Source organism: Scyliorhinus torazame, chromosome 4 (genome assembly GCF_047496885.1).
Source record: "Scyliorhinus torazame isolate Kashiwa2021f chromosome 4, sScyTor2.1, whole genome shotgun sequence".
NCBI classification, from domain to species: domain Eukaryota; kingdom Metazoa; phylum Chordata; class Chondrichthyes; order Carcharhiniformes; family Scyliorhinidae; genus Scyliorhinus; species Scyliorhinus torazame.
This window is the reverse complement of record NC_092710.1, coordinates 99,162,597-99,185,085: the sequence shown is the minus strand read 5'-3', so window position 1 is coordinate 99,185,085 and position 22,489 is coordinate 99,162,597. Positions and strand designations below refer to the sequence as shown.

The window sequence follows — 22,489 nt, the reverse complement described above, 5'->3', positions numbered from 1 at the left end:
AACACTGAGGTGGAAAATGGCAGCATTGGTGTTAAACGGGCATTAATGCTGATTAATGTCTCAATCTGCCTCCTCTGCATAATTCCGGTGAGCACACGCTGTGCTCGCATTAATCCTCTCGCGGGAATAGCGTCCAACCCGGTTACCACCAGAACTTTGTGTGAATAGTGGGGGACACCATTTTGAAGACAAAATGGGATCCACAGCCCCGATACACCAGGCACTCATGAGCCGAATTCCCTGACTCTTGCTTCTTGCAACCCTTAAGTTTGTGTCATTGTGCAAGTTTGAACTAGTTAAAACAAAGTTCGCCAGCGTGGACCTGGGAGCTTGCAATGATTTCAGGACCTAGTTCTGATGAATTTAGCGGGGATCCAACGTGTGGGCCTTCTAATTGTTCATTTTGTCATGTTGCCCCACAGGTTACAAACCTGTGGGAGACCTTTGCTATTTTATTTGAAAAATTACTGCAGGATCTCCGCTTTATTATTGCAACACAACAATGCAACAGCACATTCAGCTGCTGAGTTTGAGGACTGAGATTAATCCAGTCTTTTGTTTCCACCAGAAACACACTTAACATGTGTCAGGCTACAATGCCTCAGCATAAGCCATCATTGTCCTGTCGGTAGCTGGGAAAAATCAGTCTTGCATGATTGTAGTGTAGAGACCTCAGCTGCCGAGAGGACTGTGCGGTTACGTTTTTCTTACTTGCGTTAGGTGGGCTGAAAGAGATCCTTTAACAGCCAGTGTGTAAGACTGACACTTCCTGCTTGAAGTTCACCATTGAATGGCTACAATATAGAAAGAGACCATTCTGCCCATCATGTCCTTGCCAGCTTTCTGCGACCCAACTCAAATGCAAGGGCATTTTTCTGTGTAGGCTTTTGTTCATTCGCTGTCAAAATGATTTACACACAAATTAAATTGATAAGCCTGGACACTGGAACATCTGCGGATGATGGTTGAGTTTAGTCTTTGTTGGTGTAGTATAAGGGTGATCAGCCTAGCAAGGGTTAATGTGGGACTGGAACACAATACCGCCAACAGTAGGATATAGAGAGACACATGGCAGGAGACAGAATTATATAGAGAGACTCAAGCGAGGTCGACATGAAGTTAGTTCTGGCATTGCACATTTTACATATGTATGCAGTTATGTGCTACCAATAAACACGAGCATTCAACTTTACACCCCTCGTAAGTGAGACCTGCTGAACAGATCCTTCCAACAGTTGGAACTCTGTTGACAAACCTATACCCGGCTGTATAAAATAAGTCACATTTAACTTTACCCTGAACTGATACATAGTCCATGCCCCCACCCCAGCCCTCTTAATTAATGCATGAATTGCTTAAAAAAATTATGATGCGATAATTTTTATTAACTGATCAACAAAGGACACTCTTGTCTTGAATGAGTAATATTAAATATTATGTGGACAGCTCTTTGAGGTTAAATTCTGAGTCTAGTTTAACAGAAGTCCGATGGAGTGCTCGGTGACTGAGCAAGTCGCATTGTGTGCCTCGTTACGTTGGTTGTCCGCTGCAGTCTGTCATCTTCACACTGGCGCCATCAGCCATGACCTTGCCCCAAGGAGTTATCCCTTTAGCTTGGTGTGTCCCTCGAACGTCCAGGAGTGTGGGACTGGCCAAGGATGAAGCTATCATGTATGCTCCCTGGGGAATGGGCACACACATGCATTTCTTGAATCTGGTGGTTGCAGACCAGTTGCAAATTTAGGGAAAGGGTCCCCTTCCTGTTGATGAAGGGAACACCCTGGTGCCATGGAGCACGGAGAGCCACATGGATGCAGTCTATTGTAGGGCGCTCTTTGAGGGTCGGTGCAAAACTTGATGGGCTGAATGGTCTCTTTCTGCACTGTAGGAATGCTATAATTCTATTCTGTGGTTGTAATGCCTGGAGCTGCTTCCGGACATTTGGGATGGAGGCCACCAGGAGCCCTGGACCCTGGAACATCACAGCAAGTGGGTAGGGGAGCATTCACAGGTGTATCTTTCAGATTCCGTTACATCGAGGAGGTCCATCTTCCAGCCTCTTGAGCATTCCTGGAGATCCATCTTCTTTTTCACGAGGTCCATCTTCTTTCTTCAACGGTGTACCTGTGATGTTGGCCGTCTTTTCAATATGGCACCTCAATATAACAGCAAGACTCATGCCATCATGCCCACCCCATCGCAGAATACGGCGCTAAACCTGAGATGCATATTTAATGAGGTTGGGATATATGACGTGGCTTCCCACCAGCTTCCACAAAGTTCCACATTCCTGCTCAAGTGCAGGAACTGGAGGAATAGGTAAGTGTCAGGGGTCCCAGAGCGGGGAGCGGAGGTGACGAGAGAGGGAGCAGTAGCTGGAGGTCACTGGGCCTTCATGGGGATGACCCCAACCAGATGGGGGCTTCTGATGGAGGTGTTTACTCCTCATACTTGCCCAGATCTCACTAGAACGTATTTTGGACTTCCCGCCATGGAGCTTCAATTGTCCGCCAGCCACTTAAGGGCCTCAGTTGGGGCAAGGACGGGCTTGCCGTCCAAGGCCTGGCCTTGCCGTCCAAGGCCTGGCCTGCCCCAACCTAAAATCCCTGTGAGGTTGGGGCGGGCGGAAACCCGGAGGAATCCTGTCCCTTCCATTTCACACTCCGCCCTGCCTAAAAACCATCTGGGAGAGGGGAGGAGTAGAAAGTTCAGGCCCATGTCTGCATGAGTACTCGCTGACTGCAGTGGTTTTATTTTAATCCTTTCGCTTCCTTTGATATTGTGATGAACGGTTACTGCCTTATCATCATGTAAGGTGATGTCCCCTTTAAGACCAGGCTTGGAACCCTGGGGACTCCGCCTCTGGCTCCGCCCATCTGGGAGCCACACATAAAGGCCTGCCTCATGGTCTGTATAGCAGTCAGCTCTCGTCCAAATCTGTAGCATTGTTATTAGCCTAATAAAGCCTTCTTTACAGTTTAATCTCTAAGCATCATTATTGAGGGTACCTCAGATATTTAACCAATAACATCTGTGGGCCTAGATTAGTGTAAAGAAATTATATTTTGACTGAGTTCTGACAGAAATGATTATAATTCTTTAATGAACTTTACATAAACCATATTAGCACATAAACTAAATCAATATGAACAATAAATGTAGTTTTCCCATGAGTGTCAACTTGGAGGAAGCATTTATTGAAAATCTATATATTTTTAGCACACACAGGGATAAATGCTCTTTTTAGGCGGCATATTTGGCAGATTCATTAAAATAGTGATGAAATAATTGCAATAACAAAAAGGTATTTGGACTGTCCATTGCTAAATGGGAACTCCCCCTAACTTGGAGCATGGGAGAGAGAATCAGGGCTGCAGTGTTAAATCGTATTACAGATTAATTACAGTTTCAGACAGGGCATTCAGCTCACCATATCTTTGCCGGCATTTATACTCAACACATAGAAAATAGAAGCAGGAGGAGGACATTCTGCCCTTTGAGCCTGCTCCTCCATTCATTATGATCATGATGTGGAGATGCCCGCGTTGGACTGGGGTGAGCACAGTAAGAAGTCTTACAACAAACCTGTTGGACTTTATCCTGGTGTTGTAAGACTTCCCATTATGATCATGGCTGATCATCAAGTTCAATACCCTGATATCCCCTTCCCCCCATATCCCTTGATCCCTTTAGCCCCAAGAGCTATATCTAATTCCTTCCTGAAATTACACAACGTTTTGGCCTCAACTACTTTCTATGGTAGCAAAGTCCACAGATTCACCACTCTCTGGGTGAAGAAATTTCTCCTCACCTCAGTCCTAAAAAGGTTTACCCCTTATCCTCAAACTATGCCCCCTAGTTCTGGACTCCCCCAACTTTGGGAACATTCTTTCCGAATCTACCCCATCTAATCCTGTTGGAATTTTATAAGTTTCTATGAGATCCCCTCTCACTCTTCTAAACTCCAATGAATATAATCCTAACTGACTTAGTCTCTCCTCATATGCCAGTCTCTCCTCACAGTCCTCTTCATCCAACCCCACCACCTTCTATTCCTTTCTCCCTCATGTGTTTAACTAGATTCCCCATTAATACATCTATGCTTTTAACCTCAACTGCCCACTGTGTTAGCGAGTGCCACATTTGCACCACTCTCTGAGCACAGAAATTTCTCATGAATTTCCGATTGGATTTATTAGTGGCCTTTTTTTATTCAATGGCCCTGATTTTAGTCTCCTCATAAGTAGAACACTGTCTATGTCTGCAATATTCTGAAGAAAAGTGCCCCAGTTGGTTCAGTTTTTCCCAAACAAACGTACCCTCGCGGTACTGGCATCATCCTTGTAAGCGTATTTTGCACATTCTCAGCTGTCTTTGGATCCTTTTTTTAATATGTAGACTAGAAATCTGCACAGTATTATCTCCGACCTGTGCTCAGTGTGAGCACAGTTCTCCCCAGGGAGCTCAGCATTATCCAGGTACTTCGAAAAGGTTCAATAACCTTTAACCATGAGAAATATAAATTGATTTATGTTATTACTGCTCAAAACAGTAAATATACAGAGAATTGTGCAAGTCCCTGAATAAAACAAGCAGTTGGATAGTTGAGTTGGTACATGATTCAGTATCATCACATTGTATGAGGAAGTTATGAACGAAATTTATGTAGCACCTTAATAGAGAGATAGGCCGAGATATTGGGCCCATGGTAACGTGGGCTCAAAATCCCGCGAATGGCCAAAAGCGAGAATCTGGCTGGCGGGACCATGACATAATATTCAAACATCTTGGTATTGCCGTGATGAGGTTCCAGCCCAGGAAGGTCAGGAGCCTCATTTAAATCTCATTATAATAATAATCTTTATTTGTGTCACAAGTAGACTTCCAATGAAGTTACTGTGAAAATCCCCTAGTCGCCACATTCTGGCACCTGTTCGGGTATACTGAGGGAGAATTCAGAATATCCAAATTACAGAACAAGCACGTCTTTCAGGACTTGTGGGAGGAAACCGGAGTCCACGCAGGAAACCCACGCAGACACGGGGAGAACGTGCAGACTCTGCACAGACAGTGCCCCAAGCCGGGAATTGCACCCGGGTCCCTGGTGCTGTGAAGCCACAGTGCTAACCACTGTGCTACCATAATGCCAGTGGGTTCCCCATTGTATCGTTTCCCCCCACAATGGAATTTTAGCCGTCGCCGACGTGATGTCACGTCGGTGAGGTTTACAACAGGGCTGGAGCATCCTGAACCTGGCGAAGAGATCACGCCAGTGGTGCACAGGTATGTACAGCCCCCGGCGAAGGGGAGGGGAGGGGGGGCAACATGCCTGGGTAGTACACTGGCAGAGCCCCTGTGTGGGACACACCTCCGGCAATTTTTCCCCTAAGTGCCGGAAGATATGGTGAGAGAAACCTGCTGTGCAGTGTGTGCACTGTGCACCACTTTTCTCATCTGAACCAGCACTTGGGAAAAAAGTGGAAAATACTGGCCATAGTTAGTAGTTACTAACCAGTAACCACTAGATAACTGTCTCTCTATTAAGATGTTATATGAATAATTAGTGAACGAGTAAACCAGGAACGTAGGCTGTAAAGAAGCAGAGAAGTTGAATTCAAATTCCACAATAAGCAGCATTTGAAGTTGCTTTAATTACATGGAAACTAACAAATAAGCATCAGTAAAACTAATCTGGAAACTGTCAGAATGTCATGAAGAATGTCTACGGTGTTTTATGGACTCCCCACTGCTGGATAACCTGTCATGGGGGTCACCTTTGACAGGACCGGAAGATCCTGCCAGCAGAAAGTGCCGGAAACTCCTGTCCTACCTGTTTCACTAATGAGGAGCAAACCTGATCTTACCCAACAGGCTTCGATCAGACTCCAATCGCGTACATTTCAACCTGGTTGACTCTCAGCTCCCCTCTTTGGTGGCCGAAAAGCCACTCCGCTGTCTCAGAATGCTGCCATTGAAGAATTCACTACTGTCACTGTCAACTAGGGATGGGCAATAAATGACAGCTTTGTCAGCAATACCCACATCCTGAAAATCCACATCTTGTGGCCATTCCAATCTAACTCATTCCACTACAACATTTTTGAAATATCAACAGAAAATGCTGGAAATACTCAGGAGATCTGGCAGCGCCTGTGGAAGGGGAAACAGGATTAATAACCAGGGTGTTCAAAGGGCCGTGGGGCTGGGACACATACAGGCAGGGGACTGAATCCTCATTGAGGAGTGGACGGGGTCTCACGAAGTGAACAATCCCTTTGGAATGCTGAAATGGGAGGGGAGGGAAAGACGTGTTTGATGGTCCCATCGCACTGGAGAGGCAGACATGACAATGGGTGATCCATTAAATGCAGAAGTTGGTGGGGTGGAAGGTGAGGACAAGAAAAACCTGATAGTGGTTCTGGGAAGGAGGAGAAGGGGTGAGAGTAGAAGTGTTTGAAATAGAGCATACATGGACGGCACAGTGGTGCAGTGGTTAGCACTGCTGCTTCATGGCACCAAAGACCCCTGTTCGATCCCGGCCCCGGGTCACTGTTCACGTGCAGTTTGCACATTCCCCCAGTGTCTGCGTGGGTCTCACCAAACCCAAAGATGTGTAGAATAGATGGATTGACCATGCTAAATTGCCCCTTAAATGAAAAATATAGAACACACATCCTTTATGGTCCTGTCCACCATGGCTCAGTTATCATTGTGACGGAGAGAAACCTTTGTTATAATTGATAGCAATTGCCGAGTCAATGGAATATTCAAACACATAATTGGATTGTCAGGAATCATTCAACAAAATAAATATTCAGTAACTCTTTCTGCCTGCCCTTCCTAAAGCAGGATTGACATTTACAAATGAAAACCAAAATTCAAATTTTTGTATTTGTAAAATATTGATAAATCTACAAAATTTATAAACATTTTCAAAACAGATGAACAAAAGCCACAGCTTGTTCACCTAATTCTCTAATTTAGTTACTGGTCTAGTTTGCGAAGGTTTAATTTGATTTGATTTGTGACACGTGGACGATAATGGAATAGTGTAGATGGGTTTTAGAGTGGTTTCACAGGTCGGCGCAACATCGAGGGCCGAAGGGCCTGTACTGCGCTGTAATGTTCTATGTTCTATGTACCGAAGTACAGTGAAATGTATTGTTCTGCGTACAATTCAGACAGATCGTTTCATATATAAAAAAACATAGGACATACATAAATACACAATGTAAATACATAGACCAGGCATCAGGTGAGCATACGGAGTGTAGTACTGCTCAATAGAGAAGATGTGTGAAGAGATCAGTTCAGTCCAAAGAGGGTCATTCAGGAGTCTGGTAACAGCTGGGAAGAAGCTGTTTTTGAACCTGTTAGTGTGTGTTCTCAAACTTTTATATCTCCTACCCGATGGAAGAGGTTGGAAGAGGGAATAACTGGGGTTGGAGGAGCCTTTGATTATGCTACCCGCTTTCCCAATATGGATCAGTCCACTGACTCCAAGCAGTCATGTAGGAGCTCTTCTGTTGTCTCGGGCCAGCATTGCATGACCTTCTCAACCGGATTCTCCCACTTAATTTCCTGCTTGTGTGCCAGGAGAAGGAGCAGTGTCTTATGGTCAGATTTTCTGAAGTGTGGTCAGGAGATTGAATGGTAAGCGCCCTTGATGCTAACTACTACAATACTGGTTCCCTGTTAATGTACAATACACATTTCGATTTAAAAAAAATCTCTTATGTCACAGCAGTGTGACACACCATCCTGACTTGGAAATATATAGTCAATCCTTTAATGGCGCTGGGTCAAAATCCTGGTACTTCCTCCCTATTAGCACTGTAGATATACCTACACAACATGGACTACAGTGGTTCAAGGAGGCAGTTCACCATCACCTTCTCAAGGGCAATTAGGGATGAGCAATAAATGCTGGTATAACCAGTGACGCCTGCATCCCATAAAAGAAAACTAAATAATTTATCAACTCACACACCAAATATAGGTGAGAGAGAACTTATATTTTTATAACACGCTTGTTACATCTTCCCGTAACATCCTCAAATGCTTCACATAAGGGGCGTCATTCTCCGACCCCCCGCCGGGTCGGAGAATGGCCGTTGGTCACCGTGAATCCCGCCCCCGCCCCCGTCGAAGTCTCCGGTACAGGAGATTGGGCGGGGCGGGAATCGGGCCGCGCCGGTTGGCGGGACCCCCCGCTCAATTCTCCGGCCCGGATGGGCCGAAGTCCCGCCCAGAAATTGCCTGTCCCGCCGGCGTAAATCAAAGCTGGTATTTACCGGCGGGACCAGGCAGCGTGGGCAGGCTCCGGGGTTCTGGGGGGGGGGGCGCGGGGCAATCTGACCCCGGGGGGGTGCCCCCACGGTGGCCTGGCCTGCGATCGGGGCCCACCGATCCGCGGGCGGGCCTGTGCCGTGGGGGCACACTTTCCCTTCCGCCTCTGCCACGGCCTCCACCAGTCAGGAGAGCACTGGAATAGTCAGAAAGGAGAAGGAAAGGTGGATCACTGTTTGATATCTCTCCTTAACTGAAGCTGTACATTCCGAGCTCCAGGGTAATGTACCTGCCAGATGTTGCCAGTTAAGGGCTATATGGCAATTGTCCGGGAAGTTCAATTTTCCATTGGAAGTTGCTCTGCACCAGGAACCATTCAAAAATGTGATTTAATTTACAGACTTAAGATGGTACTGACTGTCTTACATATACAGTAACCCAGAAAAATTTAGAAGAATTAAAACCACTTCTAACTATAGCATACACCCTAAACCCCCTGTTGGATTCAACAATTATAGAGGGGGGTCTATTAATTACTATTAGGCTATTTTCCTGGCAGGAACATCTGGGCCGGGATTCTCCACTACCCGGCGGGGCGGGGGGTCCCAGCAGGATGGAGTGGCGTGAACCACTCCGGCATCGGGCCGCCCCAAAGGTGCGGATTTCTCCGCACCTTTAGGGGCCAAACCCTCACCTTGAGGGGCTAGGCCCACGCCGGAGTGGTTGGCGCGCCGCCAGCCGGCGGGAAAGGCCTTTGATGCCACCCCAGTCGGGGCCGAAGGGACTCCACCGGTCGGCGTACATCTGCGCATGCACGGGAGCGTCAGCGGCTGCTGACGTCATACCCGCGCATGCGCGGGGGGGTGACTTCCACATCGGTCATCGCAGAGGCTGTGGCCGAGGCGGAAGGAAAAGAGTGCCCCCATGTCACAGGCCCGCCCGCGGATCGGTGGGCCCCGATCGCAGGCCAGGCCACCGTGGGTCACCCCCCGGGGCCAGATCGCCTCGTGCCCCCCCAGGATCCCGGAGCCCGCCTGCGTCGCCAGTCCTGCCGGTAAGGGAGGCGGTTTGATTCACACCGGCGGGACTGGCATGACAGCAGTGGGAGTTCGGCCCATCGTGGGCCGGAGAATCGCCGGGGGGGGTGGGGGGCCACCGACCGGCATGGCGCGATTCCCGCCCCCCCAAATATTCGGTGCTGGAGTATTCAGGGACCGGCGGGGGCGGGATTCACACCCCCCCCCCCCGGCGATTCTCCGACCTGGCGGGGGGTCGGAGAATCCCGCCCCTGGTTTTCAAACAGTCATGTCAGATTGGCTTCAGCAGTCACAGGATGTGGAATTTTACATTCGTTGAAGAGACATCAGGTGGGGTGACATCAGGAGTTCGGTCTAGGGATGGGGGTGGAGATGGGGTGTAGGGGAAGGGGTGGAAGACCTATGCGGGTATCAGCAGGGGGGTTTCTCTTGTGGGGGCGGAATGTCAGGGGGGGTTACTACTTGGAGGATACTCCCTGAGGGGAGTAAGATTCTCCTTATCTCTCGCTCATAAATAAGGTCTCAGTCTGGTTTAAATGGATATACAAGCATTGCCTATTTCTTTAAGAACTCATTTTGCTACATTCACACAAAATTAAATCGAAAGACTTTTCCTGCGTGCCTTGAAATGTCCTTGAGACACCGAAGAGTGAAGCAAATCTTCAAGATAAAAGTGATTCCAGATTTACAAATTAAAAGTCATTTCAACAAAAGGCCTTAAAAGTAATTTTTAAGTTTCATTTTTCCAAATGCTTCACGCATTCTCCGACGGCTAAAGTTCTTTTCTCTAATCAGTCAAATGGATCACATTCTTAAGGGAATCCTTATCTGGGTTTATCCTCTTACTTAGTTTCAGTGGTTCTCATTCTCAGCTCAGACTCCCTTGATTTGTTCAGGAAAGTGTCAGTCACTTAACAGGCGATTGGTTAATTAGACATTCATCAATTACTCCAAATTAATTAAAGTTCCCACGACTCTTGTCCCACATTCAAACTCCCTACCTCACGTCTGGTCTCAGTTATGAGATTGTTTCAAACTCGTAGAATGTACCCTCATATCTCTTACTTTCAGTAAGAGTACTTGCAGTACATTGTTCGTAATATTTGAGACAGCCAAAATATTAGCCCAATTTATAACTTACTCATATTTCTACAAATTCAATAATTTTCATGAATCATTTTATTTTCCAGTATATTTTAGCTAATATTTTAAAGGACCCCCCTCCCGACTCGTGACCTCCAAGCCTAAGGCCTGACTCACTACTCTTCCTCCCAACCCGCGCCTCTCCTCCCCCCTCTAAATTACCTAACTCCCGACCACCTCCCTAATCCTCCTCCACACTTAGCTTACAAAATTACCTTATCCCTGATCTGCCAAAGATCTTTAATCCTTGCAGGACCTCTTAAACCTTCTTGGTTTATGACAGATAGTGCCATTAAAAAAAAGAGGACATGCTTTTCTTCCCTGCGACTGAGTGGCCCTCAACATTAAGCTCTGGGGGCGTACTATACTACAGAGATCCCGTCCGGCCGGAGTTGGAATCTTGGGCGAGATAGGATCACCTGGACTTCCAACTGAGAACTGCAGAGCAGCAGTCTGACTCAATTCCCACTCCACAGGTGGTTATTGCCCGCTATCAGCAATGTTACTATTGGTGTAATATTTGAATGATTGAAGGCCTGTGCATTCCATATTATCCAGAAAAATATATCCAGCAGGCATTAAGGGACTTTAAAAAAAAGGTTACTTTATGTAACATTTACGTTCCTCTGAAGGATGTTGGTTTAATGTTACTTTTTGCTGACTCTTCTCTTTTGTTTGTCCCAATGTGATGACTCCTTTTAGCCCCAAGTACCTCCTGAATTCTTAATGTAAGGTTAACAGTGAACAGTCCCCTCAGTGATTCACCAAAGCTTCTGTTGCTCTCACACTTGACACAGCCAGTCTAAGAATCAAAGTATATCTCCCTTCATCATTAATAAGAAAATATAAATTGTCAAACATGTCACAATGTTGCCATACAATGTGCCGATGTAATAATTTAAATGTATCTATACTAGACCATATAATGTAGAATTGTGATTAAACGTAAAAGTGTAATTGTTTGTGCACTGTCTATTCTGAATTCTCTCTGTATTTAGAAGAGGCAGTATTATATCGCCCGCACCATACATACTGAAGTTGTAATTCATGAACTCTCTCCGATCGAATTTCCGGCATCTTTCGTGATCCGTTGCTGAGCTGCTATAAATACATCGACAGAGCTGTTTTCACCATGGGAGCTCAATTTCTGTTTGGCAACTGCTTTACAATTCTCTTACGCTCACACAAGCGTAGTTAATATCCTGCAGTACCAGAGGGGAAGAATTCCTTGGGTCATTACATGGGTGATTGAATGATCTGTGCTCTCAGCAGCGAGCAGAGTTCACAGGGAACACATCCCAAGAGATCATGCACCATACATGTGCCGTGGCATTGATAAGATGTCGGCCTCTACTTGTTAAAGCTAAATTATAAATGATTCTTTTAGGAACTGTTTGCTGCTTACCCGGGTACAATTCTGGCCCTGGGTGACTTTAAGGAGTTTGTATGTTCTCCCAGTTCTGCGTGGGTTTCCTTTGGGGGCTCTGGTTTCCTCCCACAGTCCACAGATATGCAGGTTAGGTGGATATGCAGGTTAGGTGGATATGCAGGTTAGGTTGGTTCGCCAGACTAAATTGACTTAGTGTCCAGGGATGTGCAGACTAGGTTATGGGGATAGGGCAGGTGGACGGGGGAAGTGGGCATGGGAAGGTTGCTCTTTCGGAGGGTCAAATGGCACTGTAGGAACTCTATGATTCTATGAATATATTGAATGGAATACATTTCCATCTTCATATTTATGACAAAGAAAACAAAGAATATTTTTTACCTCATGTTTTATATGATATGGTTCCACAAAGTCCAGACTTAACCCACACAATCCACACACCCCTCACTTTAACTTACCAAAGCACCAAATAATGCTCCTTTAACTTTGAAAGTGATAGGAGAGTCCGCATTGTTTAATAAAGCATATGAGGATCTGGACTTTATAAATAAAGTCAAAGGCTCACATATATTCATCCCGAGGTCGGGTCCAGAGAGTCAAGAGATGTTGCGGCTCAGTGAACCCGTTCTTTAAGAATATCCGTCCAGGGGTCAGATTTTTGGTCAAGGGTTGGGCAAGCTGTAATAGAATTTATCGGAGAATCCTGGAAGGGTACAGAGGCTATTGGATACTGTCCGGAGGCATGCAGAAGGCTGCCCCGGTACTTCAGCGCTGTGTATCAATAAATAATAAAAAAAGAGGGGAAAGAAAGGATCCCATCAGCCCTTAACACCTTATCGACCTGTCCGGTTACCTTCAGGTGCTGTGGACCTTCCTCTACACCTCTAAGTGTCCTCCCATGTATTGCGTAATCGTTTGCCTTGTTTGGTCTCGCCAAATGCATCACCTCATACTTCTCCGTGTTGAATTACATTTGCCACTCTTCGGCCCACCTGACCAGTCGGTTGACAACTTCCTGCAGCCCACAGCTTCCCTCCTCACTATCAACCATAACACCAATGTTTGTGACATGTGCAAACTTCTTTAGTATCCCCTCTACATTTACATTCAAATCATCAAAATATACCACAAAGAGCTATGGGCCAAATCCAGAGCCCTGCGGATACTGTCTTCCAATCATAAAAACACCCGGCAACAATTACCCTTTGTTTCCTGCCATGGAGTCAATTTTATATCCTTCTATATACATTGCCCTGTACATCCCACGGGTGCCATATGGGGCCTTGTCAAAAGCCTTGCTAAAATTTATGTAGACCTCATCAATCCTGCTCATTACTTCCTCAAAAGTTCATCAGACAGGACCTTCCCTTAACCAATCCATGCCGGCTAGCTTTGATGACTCAGTGTTTTTCTAAGTGACAGTCTATCCTGTCTCTCAGAATTGATTCCAATAATTTGTGCACTCCCGAGAGTAGACTGACCGGCCTCTAATTATTTGGTCTATCCTTTATTCCTTTTTGCAACAAAAGTACAACATTAGCAGGCCTCCAATCCTCTGGTACCTCACCTGTATCCAATGAGATTGAAAAATGATGGTTAGACATTCCGCTATTTCACTCTTTGCCTCTTAAGAGCCTGGGTACATTTCATCTGACCCTGGTGGATTATCCAGTTTCAAGGATACTAATCCGCCTACTTCCCCTCTCCTTGCTTACCACATCCAAACATTCACACTCCTCCTCCTCAACGACAGTCCCCCTCATTTGTGAAGATAGACACAGGTATTCATTAAGAGCCATAGCCAAACCTTATACCACCACACATAGATAAAGTGTTTGGCCTTTTAATGGGCCCTACTCTTTCTTTAGTTATCCTTGTGGTGGATTCAAGATTGACTCTGCAGGCCTTGGCGATTCAACCAAAATGTGGAGCTTTATTTAGAAGATGTTAACACTAGAGCCTGCGATATTAGATGCAATATTAGATGCGCATCTCTTGTGTTTGCCCACACAAATGATCAATGACACAATCTCCGATGATGCCATGCAATTGGTCTTTGGCTTTGTGTGAGGGTCATCAGTGGTTACCTTAACCCAAGTCGATATAGTGATCCGAAGTTGACTCGGTGTTTGATTCGCAATTGAGGTGCTGTTTCCCCAATTGGTTTGGTTAGTGTCAGGTTCTCGGGAAGGTCCAGGTCGTCTCTTGATACAGCTGTATTTGGACTCTGCCAGTTCTGCCTCTGGCGGATTGGTTCTTATCGCCGAAAGTTGATCTATCTGCTTTCTCCATGTTATATCACCTCGGGTGAGTATGGTGTAGCAGATCGGTTCTGTCTGTGCTAAGTTGGTGACAGGAATCCACTTTTCACTTGTGTTATAAATAGTTGCCAGAACGTCTTGACCTTGGCGAAAATCATGGATCGGGATTCTCCGTTTGCTGATGCCGAAATCAGGAAACACGATTGGGCGGAGAATAGGTTCTGACGCCAAAATTGCAGTGGGTGCCTATTTGACGCCAAATTGCTATTCTCCGTCACCTAGACAGCGGCGTCAATGTGGTCCGGAATGCAGGTACAGTAAACATGGTTTGCATATCATTAGCAGGCCTGACCCGGTATTCTCCGGGGCCTCCGCAATTCACCGCCTCTGATGGGCCGAGTTCCCGATGATGCAGTTCACTTGTGCTTTTAAAAATTGTGAAACCGCCGTCATGGCTGCTGAGGGAGAGTGAGGGGGTATGGAGAGTGTCCAACATCGCTATAGTTTGCGGACAGTTGTGCCGCTGCTGGCGGGGGACTCTGCCAGGGCTGGGATTGACGATTTCATCATTTGAAGAGAATGTTCTGCTAGCCCATTTGTGGCAGGGTGATAAGAAGTGGACCAGAGTGTTGATGAATTTTATTCTCCTCCAAGTAGTTTATGAACACTTGAGATATGAACTGCGGCCCATTATTGCTCACCAGTTGTTCAGGGTAACCAAATCTGCTGAGGATTTCATCTCAATTGTTTTTTCCAATAACGTTGAGTTCATGATGGAAACCTCAGGCCATTTCGAGTGAGCATCGACTAGAATGAGATACATGTGCCCTTCAAATGGTCCGGTGCAATAAACATGCACCCTTTGCCAGGCCTATTCTGGCCATTGCCATGGGTGCATCGGGGCTAATGGCGGCAGGTTCTGCACTTTTGCACATGGTGAACACATTCCTGCCCTTCTCCTCGATTTTAGTATCTGGCAGCAAAAATAGCTCCTATCTTCTTAATCCTTCCAATGCCACAGTGGCCTTTGTGTAATTAGTTTTCTTAATAATAGTGGACTGATGACTCTCATTCCTCAGAGAAGAGAGTGGAAGATTGCTTTAACTCCGGGTTTGTTCCTGAAATCTTGCCTCGAAGCAGCATGCCCATAACCTCCTCTTCTTCACCTATTCTGCAATTACATGAGTATTATCTACTTGCTCAAAGCAGAAAATGTTTCCAAACAAACTGCTTATCGACAAACTATTTGGTAAGGGTAGTCAGGAGAGTCCACCTGCGTTTGCACGAAGATTTGACTGACGAGACTTGATCGTGTATGTGTGTGCCAACAGGAGCAATGCCCACCTCTGCATTCAGAATTCCAAAATCTCTGCTAGCGAACGATGGTCCGTCAATGAAGTGAATTTCCTCCCATACAGGGACGTTTAATTCCAAAAATGATTCCAAGGACTTCATTCTCTATCTGTGGACAACTGCTTTCAGCTTTTTTCAAGGTCCTCGACACGAAGGCTATCGGCCTCTCTTTTTCCATCACAGATACGATCAGCGTAGCCCAATCACTCACATTAATGGGTTTAAGGACCCCCAATCTTTTTTTAAAATTTAGAGTACCCAATTCATTTTTTCCAATTAAGGGGCAATTTATCGTGACCAATCCACCTAGCTCGCACATTTTTGGTTGTGGGGGCGAAACCCACACAAACACGGGGAGAATGTGCAAACTCCACACGGACAGTGACCCAGAGCTGGGATCGAACCTGGGACCTCGGCGCCGTGAAGACGCAGTGCTAACCCACTGCGCCACCGTGCTGCCCTCAAAGAACCCCCAATCTGACCAGCCATTCGAATTCTGCCTCTAGCTTAGGTCTGATTGCATATGGAATGACCTAGCCTTTAAGCATCTCACCTGTCTTTCTTCCTTAATCTTATGATTTACTGAGATATCCTTCATAGCCTTTAGCGCACCACTGAAGACAATGACATATTTCTTCAGTACTTTGGGTAGGCCTGATTTGGAATCTGTTATGATATTTACCTCGGCCCAATTTAACCTAATCTTTTCCAGCCAAATTCTTCTCATTCACGCCAGACAATTTCCTTTGATTATGCGCATGGACAAATCAACTGCCTGTCCATTTAATTGCATGTTACATCAATACGGTCCCTTATTGGAACCATTTCTTCAGTGGGTTGCAAAGCAATATTTCGGAGCTGTTCTTGATAAACACCCTCTGCACCAGCGAGACCGCGACCCCAGTGTCCATCTCCATCTTCACCGCCTGACCGTCCAGTAGTGGAGTGGCCCAATATCAGTTTGTTGCACCAGCAATAGCTAATAGATTAATAACAGTCTGTCTTTGGACTGTGAATCTAGTTCCTTCTCACGTCCTGCTTGTACGATATAGACACTTTTTCCTTGATTCAGCTTCCTGCAACTTTTGACTGAAGCTTGTTTCTTTTTCTGACAAGTGCTTGCAATGTGGCCTTTCTGACACAATTTCGGCACAAGATGTCTTTGCACCAACAATCTGCTGCTGTGTGCCCAGTGTTTGCACACCTATAGCAAGTGCGAATCTGTGTTTTCTTTTGAGTTTCCGCCAAAATCTTGTAAATAGCTGTGGTTGAACTCAGCGGTTGAGCTCCTTTGGCTACTAATTCCATGGATAAAGCAACTTCCAGAGCTTTCTTTAAGGTCAGGTTGATAACCACTTTTGAATAGCTTCGCTGCTTAAACTGCAGACTAATCTATCTCTGATGGTAAAGTTTAACACATCCCCGTATTTACAACGTCAGACAGTCTTTTCAGTGTAGCCACAAACTGTGTAATCAATTCACCTTCTTCTTGGTTGCGCTTAAGAATCCTAAACCTTTTCGAGATGACTAAAGGTTTTGGTAAATAATGGCACTGCAAAATTTCCACTATTTCATTGCCTCTTTTGGGGTCTGATTTTTCCAGTTAGGCCAGACCCCTAAGGAGGTTAAATGTTACCCCCTAATGCTCAGGAACATTGCAATGTTTATATCTGCTGCTATCTTGTTAGCTTGAACAAAATAGAATCATAGAATTTTACAGCACAGAAGGAGGCCATTCAACCCATCATATGTGCGCCAGCTTCCAAAATGTCTACCCCAGCCCTATATCCGTAGCCCTCTAAATTCACCATTTTCAAGTATATATCCAGCTCTCTTTTGAAACTTCCTGTGGAATCCGCCTCCATCGCTCTCCCAGGCAGCGCATTCCAAATCCCAGCAACTCTTGTGTAAAGAAGTTTCTCCACATCTCGCTCCTAGCTTTATTGCTGACCATCTTGAAATTGCGACCCGTAGTCAGTGACATGTCAACTAGTGGAAACCGGATATCCTTCTTTACCTTGTCAAAATTGTTCATAGGTCGCCTCTTAATCTTTTCTGTTCTAAGGAGAATAAGCCCAATTTCTCTAATCTTTCCTTAAAATTCCTCATTCCTGTTTCATTCTCGTAAATCTCCTTTGCACTCGTTCCAGAGCTTTAACATCCTTCCTTAAATATAGTGTGCCCAGAACTGAACACAATATTCCAAATGTGGTCTGACCAATGATTTGTCGAGGTGTAGTTCCACTTCCTTGCTTTTATATTCTATGCCTCTATTGATAAACCCAAGGATCCTATAAGCCTAACAACTGTTTCAACTTGCCTGGTCACAGTCAGACAATTATGCCCTTGAACCCTGAGGTCACTCTGCACTCCCCTCAAAGTTGAACCGTTGAGCCTATATTGTCTCCCCATGTTTCTTCTCCCAAAATGTATGACCTCACATTTCTCTGCATTGAAATTCATCTGCCAGGTGTTTGCCCATTTGACCAACTTGTCAATGTCCCTGTGAAGTCGCTCAGCATCATCCTGACAATTCACTATTCTCCTTAGCTTAGTATCATCTGCAAATTTAGAGTTTTTGCCCTCAATACCCACCTCTAAATTGTTTTTAAATAAATCAGAAAAAGCAAGGGTCCCAACACTGAGCTCTGGGGAACACCACTTTCAACTCATCTCCAGTCTGAGAAATGCCCATCTAAACCCTACCCTTAGTTTCTTATCCCATAGCCAACTTCGAATCCATGCTGCCAAGGACCCATCAATTCCAAACATATCTAATTTGCTAACCAACCTGCCATGTGGCACCGTATCAAATGCTTCTTGAATTGTTCTGGAATTACTCCATCACTCTGTGTTCTCTTCAGACAGTCCCATGGCAGCAAAAACTCAATTTTTCTCTATGGAAGGATCTGCGTGTGCACAATGTACCATGAATTTTTAGAACTACCTTCTCCATTTCTCCACTTCTCCCCAAAATAAGGCACAACGCGAGCTCAGCATGTTTCCCTTTGTGTTTTCCATCACCACCAGCTCTAAATTTGTTGTTGCAGGGTATTTGGTACTCACGGCTACCAAGTTCTTTTCAGCCGAAGCGTGTGGCGACCTTCTCTCCAAGGTTGCTTCCTTTGGATTTTTTGGTGATTTTTTGGTTCCTATATTGGCTGCAACCGTTATTTGGCTCCCCCATCACCAGCTTTCATGCAGTGACAATTTCAATTATTTATTGTTTCTTAGGGTGCCTACAAACGCTAATCGGCTGTTATGTTCTGTGTTGCAGCCATAGTACAGATGCACACGGAACATCTAGCTCTTTGACTAGTAAGATAGTTTATTAACAAAATGAACACATGGAAAGACAACTAACGAACTATAATACAAACAGTGAATACAATAAGTGAGGAAACACTCAAAACACTATGAATACACAACAATCCTCTTCCTCTTAAGTATTGATAAAGCATCTTTGGGATCTCCTTGATGCGATTTGCCAATATCCTTTCATGCCCTCTCTTTGCTATCCCAATTTCCTTTTTGATTTCACCTCTGAACTTTCTATACACTTCTCGGCTTTCTGTAATATTGAGTTCTCGGTGTCTTGCATAAACTCGCCTTTCCTGCTCTATTTTATCCTGCAAGCACCAAGGGATTCTATATTTGGAAGTCCCACTCTTTTTCTTTGTGGGAACATGTTTACTCTGAACCCCTTGAATCACCCTTAGAATGCCTCCCACTATTTACTTTCAAGCAGTTGTTTCCAATCCACTTTTGCTAAATCAAACTCCCATCCGAGTAAAATTGGCCTCATCCCAGTTTAGAACTTTAACTCCAGTTTTATCTTTGCCTTTTTCCAGAATTATGTTTAAAGTAACTTAATTATGATCACTCTCAGCAAAATGCTCCCCCAATGCTACTCTTTCCAGTTGCCAGCTTCGTCACCTAAAACTAATTCTGGCACCTTTGGGCCCCATCTGCACATCGTCTTCCCACAATCCTGCCTCTCCCACACATGTAAACATGTGTTCTTTTAAAAGTGCCTGCCACGTATATAGCGGCGCCCACATTGCAGGCTCTCCTGCAAACAGCATTGGAAAAAATTGAGAAGCCACAAAGCGAAAACAGAATTTGAATTTCAGCCACAATTTTCTCCGATTGCCCACTGTCACTTTGGTGGAAAATCCATGGAAGCCCAGGGAAAATGATGCCAATATTTACTCTCATTGACCAAATTTACAATGATCAGGATAAGCCTGACAGAATTTCAACCCCACCCCCCCATAGATAAAGAAACCTAGGGTGGGATTCTCCATCAATTCAAGGCAGCAGAATTCTGCAGTGCTGGTGCAGTGAATGGAAAATTTGGCTGAGCACCAAATTCTCCGTCCTCGCTAGCAGCGGTAATGGGGTTGACCCGCAACGGAGAATACCGGCCCTGAATCTTGATAATGTTCATCCATAAATATCACTGTAAAGTTTCAGGCAAGTGACCAGTCAGAAGCGATGACTGTAGAAAAACGTAGATTTATTTTACTTGTATATTTCCACCTCCTTCTCCCCAAAGGGTCTCTCGCACCCAGCCCATTCATTATGATCATAGCTGATCATCCAACTCAGGAACCTAGTCCTGCGTTACCTCCTATCCGGTGATCTTTTAGCCCTAAGAGCTGTATCTAAATCCTTCTTGAAAACATACAGGGTGTGATTCAGTGGACTGAAGTTGAAGTCCTTTGACGGCGCATTTAGTGGGTTGTTTCTCGGTGGCTGCGGCACCGAGAAACATACCCCTATCAAATGGTACTTTGCCGATTTAATTGGCCTCGAGGAAATTCTCTCTGCCGAGGCAGCACTTTCAGTAGTTTCCTGGAAAGGTTTCTCGCAGATCGGGGCACCATTTTGTCCGGCAGCCAGGAACTTCCCCACCCCCATTCAGGTCCACCCTCCACCACCTCCCCGCCCAGTTTTCTGAAACCCGTAATCTCCTAAACTTGGGGAGGCCCCCTGGGAAGCCCTCACTCATCCTTTCCAATGGCAAAGCCCTGCCAGGCCTGACCCCTGACACATGGGCACCCTGGCACTGCCAGCCTGGATTCCTGGCAGTGCCCCGAGCAGCCTATCAGTACCACCTGGAACTACCTGCATGCTCAGGTGTCAGGATGCCACCTTAGAATATAGAACATAGAACATTACAGCGCAGTACAGGCCCTTCGGCCCTCGATGTTGCGCCGACCTGTGAAACCACTCTAGAGCCCATCTACACTATTCCCTTATCATCCATATGTCTATCCAATGACCATTTGAATGCCCTTAGTGTTGGCGAGTCCACTACTGTTGCAGGCAGGGCATTCCACGGCCTTACTACTCTCTGAGTAAAGAACCTACCTCTGACATCTGTCTTATATCTATCTCCCCTCAATTTAAAGCTATGTCCCCTCGTGCTAGACATCACCATCCGAGGAAAAAGGCTCTCACTGTCCACCCTATCCAATCCTCTGATCATCTTGTATGCCTCAATTAAGTCACCTCTTAACCTTCTTCTCTCTAATGGAAACAGCCTCAAGCCCCTCAGCCTTTCCTCATAAGATCTTCCCTCCATACCAGGCAACATTCTGGTAAATCTCCTCTGCACCCTTTCCAATGCTTCCACATCCTTCCTATAATGCGGCGACCTTGCCCTGTCCCTGACCATCCGGGGGTCTCCAATGGCCCGGAAGACTCCCCAGGTGCTGTTATGCCTGGTCCATGTTTGTGTGGATCAGAACTAAATGGCACCCTGGCGATGTCTCCCAGGTGTGGCCACTGAGCCCCGTCAACTGGGTGAATCTGACATCCTGGTATTTTAATGAGCTGTTAGACCCATTTAAATAATCAGATTTGGATTTCGCCCAGCGAGGGCGAGATCCAGATCGCGCGGGTAGAGTGAATCGGGTGACTCGCGATCAGCCCAGCCCAGAGTCTGATTTAGGGCTCGTGTGTGATGCGCCCAGCTCCACACCGGGCGCTACGGGGTCGCTGAACCGCACACACAATGTTTTGGCCTCAACTGCTTTCTGTGGTAGAGAATTCTGCAGGCTCACCACTCTGTGTAAAGCAATTTCTCCTCGTCTACCCTGTACCCTCAGACTGTGACCCCTGGTTCTGGACTCCCCTGCCATCTGGAACGTCTTTCTTGCATCTTCCCTGTCTAGTCCTGTTAGATTTTTATAGGTTTCAATGAGAACCCCCCCCCCTCATTCTTCTAAATTCCAGCGAATGTAATCCTAATTGACTCCATCTCTGCTCAAACGTCAGTATTGCCATCACAGGACGAAGCCTGGTAAACCTTTGCTGCACTCCCTCCATAACAAAAACATCCTACCTCAGAGAAGAGACCAAATCTGCACACAATATTCCAGATGTGGTCTCACCACGGCCGTGTATAATTGCAACAAGACATCCCTGCTCCTGTACTCAAAACCTCTCGCTATAAAGGCAGGCATACTTTTTGGCTTCTTTACCGCTGCTGCTCCTGCATGCTTACCTTCAGTGGCTGGTGTACAAGGACACCCGGGTCTCGTTGCACATTTCCTCTCTCAATTGATAGCCATTCAGAGAATTATCTGCCTTCAATCGAAAGAAGGACAAGGGCAGCAGATACATGGGAAATCCACCATCTACAAGGTCCCCTCCAAGCCAATCACCACCCCGACTGAAAATATATCGCCGTTCCTTCACTGTCATTGGGTCAAAATCCTGGAACTCCCACCATAACAGCACTGTGGGTGTACCGACACCATGTGGACTGCAGTGATTCAAGAAGGAAGCTCACCACTACCATCTCAAAGGCAATTAGGGATGGGCAATAAATGCTGGCCTAGGTGGCGGTGCCCACATCGCCAGAATTACTTTTAGAAATTATCGCAACTGTGGCCCAGAAAACAGCCAACATCTTGGGGACAGAAGGTGGGTGGTGGAAGGAAAGAGAACAGGCAACAAATCACAATAACCAGATGAATTAAAAAAATATATATTATTTCGTTTTATGG

The 22,489-nt window shown here is 45.8% G+C and overlaps 1 protein-coding gene across 1 annotated transcript in view; it reads right to left on the bottom strand.

The window, feature by feature from the left end:
• The window catches only part of LOC140410352 (uncharacterized), a 485,957-nt gene that overhangs the window by 236,002 nt on the left and 227,466 nt on the right, over positions 1-22,489 (bottom strand). The window lies entirely within an intron of this gene.